Source organism: Humulus lupulus, chromosome X (genome assembly GCF_963169125.1).
Source record: "Humulus lupulus chromosome X, drHumLupu1.1, whole genome shotgun sequence".
NCBI lineage: Eukaryota > Viridiplantae > Streptophyta > Magnoliopsida > Rosales > Cannabaceae > Humulus > Humulus lupulus.
The window spans coordinates 2,272,209-2,281,802 of NC_084802.1; the positions used below are offsets into that span (position 1 = coordinate 2,272,209).

Genomic DNA, 9,594 nt, shown 5'->3' on the forward strand with positions numbered 1-9,594 from the left:
CGATCCGTCATCTAACATATCATCATCTATAGCCTCATAGTCATCATTATCATGAGCATCAAAATGCCCTCTAGGAAGGTTTGTGAGAATCCTATTCTTTTGCTCCTTGGTGAATTGAAATTCAAATTTTGCGGTGAACCTAACTAAGAGGAAATAGTATCTCATTGCTAATGGTGATTCATCCTCATCATTCATTTCTTCCCATATTTCTTCTAAGGCTGCTATTACAGGATGGAAATCTTTAAACAACCTAATCACTAATACATATTGTTCTGTCGATCTTAGCATTATTTGTTTAGCCTCTTGAAGGCCACCTATTGCTTGGTGAAACAAAAGCAACCTTCGTGTAATCCTTTCTAAGGCTCCTACGGTGTTTCTTGGCTCCCTTATTCTTTTTAAGGCCTTAATGGCTCGGATATCTTGGTAGGTTAAAGCTCCATTCATTTTTAACTGAAACATAAACACTAAAGTTGTTAGCTATACACATAGACAAAGTAACTTGTAACTTGTAACTTAAACACTTACTTGGCGGTCCGATTCGGAGCTTTGAGCATGTGTATCGAGGAGAACTTCATGCGAAGGAACCGTTTTCTCTGATACCAACTGTAATGACCCACTAATCTAGACTAATTGGACCATTATCGAAACTATACATAAAAACTTACATTTTACGAAAATACCATAATTTATTGAGTAACTTGAAAATAAGAGTTATTTACAAAAAAACGAATACTAAGAAGGATTTTGGGATCCCATTGTCTTTAAAACAAAATAAGATTTAAAATAAAAGACATTACATAATAATGCGGAAAATACATGTAAAACCATAAAAAACATAAAAGGAGACTACATCCTCGAATCGATAACGCTCGGCCCCTTGACTCCATTCATCATCGATACACATCCTCCCAAGCATCACGAATCTTACCGCCTCTAAGCTTATTTTCCTGCACATAAACAGAAAGGAGTGAGCCTAATGCCCAGCAAGGAAAAACCTAACACATAGTCATATACACAATTTCATAAGAAAACATAAAGACTTAACATAATACATATAACATACACTTATTATAATGGCCATTATTACTTGGGGTCCCATAGACTAAACAAGCATATGCCCATGGAATTAGTGGGGTCCTACTAGCTAAGTAGGTCATATGCCCATAATCCATTTGGGGTCTTGTTAGTCATATGGGTCATATGCCCAAGCCTACAAACATACATACATATCATAACACATTAATAACATAAAACATATAGATAACATAAGCACATAACATATTGATTCTAGCCTATTTTCCTTACCAAAGTTACCGGGATAAAATGGACTGAGTTAGGACTTTTGGAACACTCCTAAAACCACAATGAACAAGGGTGAGTCTAAAGAAAGGAGATGAAATGAAAGAGAATAGGAAGACTAAACCATTAAACGAAAATATGCTTACCACCACTTAAGTGCTTAAGAACTTGGATTCCCTAACCAAAAATAAGAATAAGGTTAGGGGACTGAGTAGAAGGTTTTGAGAAAAGAAATAACATAGAATACAGAAAGGACTAGAGTTTTGGGTTTACCTCAAAGATTGCAAGATCAATCTAACATCCACCGAAATACTATAGCACTCACTTACTTCCCAAGTGTTTGATAAGCTTATGATGTTTAAGCTTATAGTTTTTCCCCAAACCAAGTGTTTACACTCTCTCACTCACTTAACACTAGCAGCCTCTGAACTTAGAGCAAATGGTGAATAATGGCTGGGTACTAGGTCCTATTTATAGAGTTTGGGAATGAAAATATCTTGATTTTACTTGAATAAAAATAATGGCTTTTTAGGTGAAAATCATTTGAATAATCGTTCAGCAGAGGCTGAAGACTCGTTCAGAAGATGCTGGACTGTTGAAGGCGTTTGAATGGCTGAAGGGAAAAGAATTCAAATGAATTTGAAAACATGCTGGTGGAGGCGATATATCGCCCCCTATAGGCGATATATCGCCTGGACCTTTGTTCCCGAGGCGACCGTGCATCGATTCGTGTTTTCCGTATCTACGTGCTGCGACATATCGCCCCCTATAGCTGCGATATATCGGCATACGCAGAATATTTAAACACGAGTTTACACATTTTTAGCTAAGTTTGAATGGACTAAACAGCCTTGACTAAGCCCTCAACGTGCTCAAAGCTGCTGACTGACCCTATACATTCAAACTTTTACCCTTATTTAATTTAATCCTCAAAAATACTAAATCCTTAATTACCATTCAAAACATGTGCTTAAAATCCTATTGGTTGATGTCTAAACCTTATAATATAATAATATATTCCTTAATATCAGACACATTAATCAAACCTTAGGTTATACTTAATATTCTTAAACTATAGGTTAAACTTAGAAAATCTATAAGTACTACTATGAGTGTCCAAATAACTCCCGGTCTGAACCAAAAATCCAAAGTAACAATGATAACACTAAACATACTATAATACTACTAAACAATTAGCTAAGTAAAGTTCTTGGACTCTACAATTCTCCCCTACTAAAAAGAATTTCGTCCTCGAAATTTACTTACCAAATAACTCCGGATACCGGCTCTGCATGTCCTCTTCCAACTCCCACGTTGCCTCGCGTTCAGAACTATTGCTCCACAGAACTTTAACTATAGGAAAGCTCTTGGACCGTAACTGCTTCATCCCCCTATCTAGGATGCTAACCGGTCGTTCCTCGTAACTTAAGTCTTTCTGGAGTGCTATGGTATCGTACTTGAGGACGTGAGATGGGTCTGACACATACTTGCGTAACATCGAGATGTGGAAGACGTTGTGACTATCGGCTAGTGCTGGCGGTAGGGCTAGTCTATACGCAACTGGTCCCACTTTGTCCAATATCTCAAAAGGACCTAAGAATCGGGGACTGAGCTTGCCTTTCTTCCCGAACCGCTTGACACCCTTCATAGGAGATATCTTCAGGAAGACTTGATCTCCAACTTGGAACTCCACATCGCGTCTCTTGGTATCTGCATAGCTTTTCTGTCGGCTTTGAGCAGCAAGCATACGCTGTCTAATAAGCGTTACTGCTTCTTGAGCTTGCCTAACAGCTTCGGGCCCTAGAAGCTGCCTTTCTCCTACCTCGTCCCAGTGCAACGGTGATCGGCACCTTCTTCCATATAGCAACTCATAAGGTGCCATCTCGATCGTCGACTGGTAGCTATTGTTGTACGAGAACTCGATCAGCGGTAAGTACTTGTTCCACGATCCTCCGAAGTCAAGTACACATGCGCGTAGCATATCCTCTAAAATCTGAATCGTACGCTCTGACTGCCCATCTGTCTGAGGATGGAAAGCTGTACTAAGACTTAACTTAGTACCCATGGCTTGCTGTAAGCTTCTCCAAAATCTTGACGTAAACACTGATCCTCTATCTGATACTATCGTCTTGGGGATTCCATGCAATCGTACAATCTCTTGGATGTAGATGTCTGCATATTGGTCTGCCGTATAAGAAGTCTTAACAGGCAGAAAATGAGCCGACTTGGTTAGTCTATCTATGACTATCCAAGCAGAATCATGCTGCTTATTTGTCTTTGGCAGACCCGTCACGAAGTCCATGGCTATATCGTCCCACTTCCACTCCGGTATGCTAAGTGGTTGCAATAATCCTGCAGGCCGCTGATGCTCCGCCTTCACTTGCTGGCATACCAGACACTTAGATACATACTCTGCTATGTCCTTCTTCATCCCTGGCCACCAATAGACTGCCTTGATGTCATGAGTCATTTTGGTAGACCCTGGATGAACTGAGTACGGAGTACTGTGCGCTTCTTCTAGGATCGTCTTCTTAATACTCTGATCGTCTGGCACGCATACTCGATCCTTATATCTCAATAAACCTTGACTGGATATTGAGAAATCTGTAGTCTTGCTTTCTCGGACTGCATTCATGTGCGTTGCTAGTGAATCATCATGTCTCTGACCATTCCGTATGTCTTCTAGCAGATTCGATTGGATAGACAAGTTAGCCAACTTGCCTACAACCACTTCTATTCCGGCACTGATAAGCTCCTGCTGTAGTGGCTTTTCTATTCCGGATAAGGCTGCTAAGTTCCCATAACTTTTTCGGCTAAGTGCATCGGCAACTACGTTTGCCTTCCCCGGGTGGTATAGGATTTCGCAGTCGTAATCCTTTACTAATTCCAACCACCGGCGCTGCCTCATGTTAAGCTCCTTCTGAGTAAAGAAGTATTTTAAACTTTTGTGGTCCGTATAAATCTCGCACCGTTCTCCGTAAAGATAATGGCGCCAGATTTTTAACGCAAAGACCACCGCTGCCAACTCCATATCGTGAGTTGGATAGCGTTGTTCATACTCCTTTAACTGACGTGACGCGTAGGCTATCACCTTGTCATTTTGCATCAGTACGCATCCCAATCCTAACTTTGATGCATCACAGTAGACAACGAACTTGTCGTTGGGTGTTGGGACACTAAGTACTGGTGTTGAGCAAAGCTTATCCTTAAGCAACTGGAAGCTTTCCTCACACTTATCATTCCAGTTAAACTTTTGTTGCTTCCGGGTCAGGTTGGTGAGTGGAGTGGCTATTTTAGAAAAGCCCTCTACAAACTTTCTATAGTAACCTGCTAGCCCTAAGAAGCTTCTTACTTCCGACGCGTTCTTTGGTCTAGGCCAATCTTTCACGGCCTCTACCTTCGATGGATCTACTGCAACTCCGTCTTTCGATATGATGTGCCCGAGGAACGCCACTTGTGAGAGCCAAAACTCGCATTTCTTGAACTTCGCGTAGAGTTGGTGCTCCTTCAATCGCGTCAAAATTATCCTCAAGTGTTCCTCGTGCTCCACTTCATCCTTGGAGTAAATTAAAATGTCGTCGATGAACACAACGACGAATTTATCCAAGTAGTCCTTGAAGACCCTATTCATTAAGTCCATAAACGCGGCTGGCGCGTTAGTAAGACCAAAAGACATAACCAAGAACTCGTAATGTCCATAACGAGTCCTAAAGGCTGTCTTAGGAATATCTTCCCCCTTTACCTTGAGCTGATGATACCCGGACCGTAAATCGATCTTAGAGAATACAGTCGCGCCTCGGAGTTGATCAAACAAATCATCAATCCGAGGTAGCGGGTATTTGTTCTTAATCGTTACTTTATTCAGCTCACGGTAGTCTATGCACATGCGCATACTTCCGTCCTTCTTTTTCACGAATAGTACCGGAGCTCCCCATGGTGAATGGCTTGGCCTAATGAAACCCAAGTCTAGGAGTTCTTGTAGCTGCGTCTTTAACTCCTTGAGTTCCGTAGGTGCCATCCGGTATGGTGCCTTAGAGATAGGCTCGGTGCCCGGTACTAATTCTATCGTGAAGTCTATTTCTCTAGTTGGCGGCAATCCTGGCAAGTCATCGGGGAAAACTTCTGGAAATTCTTGTATGACTCGAACATCTCCAACTTTGAGTGATGTCTCCTTCTCCACATTCGTGATGTTGGCTAAGAATGCTTGACATCCTTTCTCCATCATTCTCTGAGCTTTGAGAGATGATACTAACGGTGTGCGTAGTCCTGAAGCTTGTCCCATGAAGCACAGTTTCTGGCCGTCAGGAGTATCGAATGTCACCTTCTTGCGTCTGCAGTCGATCGTTGCGCCATGCCGTGCTAGCCAATCCATGCCTAGTATGACGTCGAAGTCTTTGATCACCAGCTCTATCAGGTCTCCTTCTAGTTCCTTGTCCTCAATCTTGATTGGTACGCCTCGTACAATTCGTGATGATAGAACTACTTTGCCCGAAGGCAACTCGGTTGCAAACCTAGTTCTAAATCTTTCACTAGGTTTGTCTAGTTTATCTATCATTCCTAACGAAATATACGAATGGGTGGCTCCCGAATCAAATAATACATGACATAATTTATTGAGGATGGAAACCTGACCTGTGACCACCTTGTTGCTAGCATCCGCCTCTCCTTGGGTTAAAGCAAAAACCCGAGCAGGAACCATCTTTTCGTCCTTCTTTCCTTCCGGCTTTTGCTGAGGACAGTCTCTTTTACGATGCCCTTCTTGACCACAGTTGAAACACTCCTTGGTGTTGGCACGGCATTCTCCGGGGTGCTTCTTCTGACATTTGGCACATGGCGGGTATTCCACGTAGCCCGACCTATTTCCCCCATTACTTGGTCGTGCCCTTTTATTGTTGTCGGCTTGCTTGTTGTCAGGATGCCTTCTCTTCTGTCCGTTACCGTTGTTGTTGGACTGACTGTTGCTGGACTGATTGTTGTTCCGACTGGCCTGAGGTTGGCTCTGCTGCCTAGGTTCCGGCTTGCTGGCTTCTTCTTTGCTCACGTTGGCTTGCAACCTTTCTACTTCAATTGCCGTCTCAAGAACGTCGGCATATGAAGTGTTTCCCGGGTTTGCTAGTTTAACCCCCATCTCGATCTTCGGGCGAAGTCCTCTAACAAACTTGTTCACCCTTAGATAGTCGGTTGGAACCAACTCTGCTGCGAACTTCGCTAAGCGATCGAACTGACGAGCATATTCCGCCACTGTTAAATTCCCTTGCTTTAGATTGGTGAACTCCTCAACTCTCGTAGCAAGCACTGCTGAATTGTAGTACTTCTTGTGGAAGAGCTCCACAAATCGGGTCCACGTCATGGTGGCAGCATCGTGGGATTGCTGGACCAAGTCCCACCATATCCTGGCATCTTTCTTGAGCAAAGATGAGACGCAGGATATGCGGTCTGCATTACTAAGGTTCATGTGGGCTAGGATCGGCTCCACATTCCTTAGCCATTCTTCTGCTTCAAAGGGGTCCGTAGTCCCTTCGAAGTTCGGAGCGTGCTGCTTGCGGAACCTCTCGTACACTGGCTCCATGTGCTGAACAGGATAAGGAGCGTAGTTCGTCATAGGCCATCCCCCATACGGACCAACTTGTTGGGGTGCTGGGGCCATTGGCTGTGGCTGCGGCTGCGGCTGTGGCGGAGGCTGAGGCTGAGATTGAGCCTGTTGGCGTTGTTGCTGCAGAAGTTCCTCGACTTGCTGTCGTAGTCTGGCAATCTCTGCAGTGTTGTCAGCTGGCTGTGCCGGTGCGTTGCGGCGAGCAGTAACACGTACTCTCCTTCGGCGAACGGTAGGGACCGCATTGGTCGCTGGAACATCGTTGGAAGCGTTCCCGTTGGTGCGAGCAGATCTTCGGAGAGACATCGTAGCAGAGTTCTAACAGTTAAAAGAAACATGTTAGAACTTTTTCCTAATAGGCTCTAAGGCAAAAACTTATTCTAAAACAAACATATCTCGGACCTATTTATTATGACTTTTTATGAAAAATTATATAGGTCTTTATTTATTATTAGAGTGGGTTTCTATACTTAGAAAAACAAGTCATATTTATTTTCTAAGTGTGTTTCTAATCATCCTATATGACTTAATTCTCAGGCTCGAAACTTATCTTTGTTCCAAAGTTAACCATATTGAGGGAGGGCTGGGATCAGTAAAATCGTTCCCACTACTAAGGCCCCCTAACTCTCAACAAGGAAACCAGGTTCATTGATTCGTATCCACCCTCACCGAACTCAGTCATTATTCATTTTATTTAGTATTTATTATGATTGTGAAAAAAAAATTTCAAACTCACACATGATATTCAAATAGTATGTTTATTCATTTGGAAAACAATTTCACTTATTACAATCATAACATAAAAGTAAATAAAACAAATAAAAACTACTAATCTAAAAATCGGGATCTTCTACATCCGATCCGTCATCTAACATATCATCATCTATAGCCTCATAGTCATCATTATCATGAGCATCAAAATGCCCTCTAGGAAGGTTTGTGAGAATCCTATTCTTTTGCTCCTTGGTGAATTGAAATTCAAATTTTGCGGTGAACCTAACTAAGAGGAAATAGTATCTCATTGCTAATGGTGATTCATCCTCATCATTCATTTCTTCCCATATTTCTTCTAAGGCTGCTATTACAGGATGGAAATCTTTAAACAACCTAATCACTAATACATATTGTTCTGTCGATCTTAGCATTATTTGTTTAGCCTCTTGAAGGCCACCTATTGCTTGGTGAAACAAAAGCAACCTTCGTGTAATCCTTTCTAAGGCTCCTACGGTGTTTCTTGGCTCCCTTATTCTTTTTAAGGCCTTAATGGCTCGGATATCTTGGTAGGTTAAAGCTCCATTCATTTTTAACTGAAACATAAACACTAAAGTTGTTAGCTATACACATAGACAAAGTAACTTGTAACTTGTAACTTAAACACTTACTTGGCGGTCCGATTCGGAGCTTTGAGCATGTGTATCGAGGAGAACTTCATGCGAAGGAACCGTTTTCTCTGATACCAACTGTAATGACCCACTAATCTAGACTAATTGGACCATTATCGAAACTATACATAAAAACTTACATTTTACGAAAATACCATAATTTATTGAGTAACTTGAAAATAAGAGTTATTTACAAAAAAACGAATACTAAGAAGGATTTTGGGATCCCATTGTCTTTAAAACAAAATAAGATTTAAAATAAAAGACATTACATAATAATGCGGAAAATACATGTAAAACCATAAAAAACATAAAAGGAGACTACATCCTCGAATCGATAACGCTCGGCCCCTTGACTCCATTCATCATCGATACACATCCTCCCAAGCATCACGAATCTTACCGCCTCTAAGCTTATTTTCCTGCACATAAACAGAAAGGAGTGAGCCTAATGCCCAGCAAGGAAAAACCTAACACATAGTCATATACACAATTTCATAAGAAAACATAAAGACTTAACATAATACATATAACATACACTTATTATAATGGCCATTATTACTTGGGGTCCCATAGACTAAACAAGCATATGCCCATGGAATTAGTGGGGTCCTACTAGCTAAGTAGGTCATATGCCCATAATCCATTTGGGGTCTTGTTAGTCATATGGGTCATATGCCCAAGCCTACAAACATACATACATATCATAACACATTAATAACATAAAACATATAGATAACATAAGCACATAACATATTGATTCTAGCCTATTTTCCTTACCAAAGTTACCGGGATAAAATGGACTGAGTTAGGACTTTTGGAACACTCCTAAAACCACAATGAACAAGGGTGAGTCTAAAGAAAGGAGATGAAATGAAAGAGAATAGGAAGACTAAACCATTAAACGAAAATATGCTTACCACCACTTAAGTGCTTAAGAACTTGGATTCCCTAACCAAAAATAAGAATAAGGTTAGGGGACTGAGTAGAAGGTTTTGAGAAAAGAAATAACATAGAATACAGAAAGGACTAGAGTTTTGGGTTTACCTCAAAGATTGCAAGATCAATCTAACATCCACCGAAATACTATAGCACTCACTTACTTCCCAAGTGTTTGATAAGCTTATGATGTTTAAGCTTATAGTTTTTCCCCAAACCAAGTGTTTACACTCTCTCACTCACTTAACACTAGCAGCCTCTGAACTTAGAGCAAATGGTGAATAATGGCTGGGTACTAGGTCCTATTTATAGAGTTTGGGAATGAAAATATCTTGATTTTACTTGAATAAAAATAATGGCTTTTTAGGTGAAAATCATTTG

At 41.2% G+C, this 9,594-nt stretch overlaps 1 long non-coding RNA gene across 1 annotated transcript; it reads right to left on the bottom strand.

Annotated features, from left to right (window-relative positions):
• Nucleotides 1–666: 666 nt before the first annotated feature.
• On the bottom strand, nucleotides 667–9,257 carry LOC133803986 (uncharacterized). The gene is made up of 2 exons (XR_009878248.1): nucleotides 8,745–9,257; nucleotides 667–1,300 (listed from the first exon to the last, which is right to left on the bottom strand). It is a non-coding gene; the product is annotated as an uncharacterized LOC133803986 (long non-coding RNA).
• Between the last annotated feature and the right edge of the window lie 337 nt (nucleotides 9,258–9,594).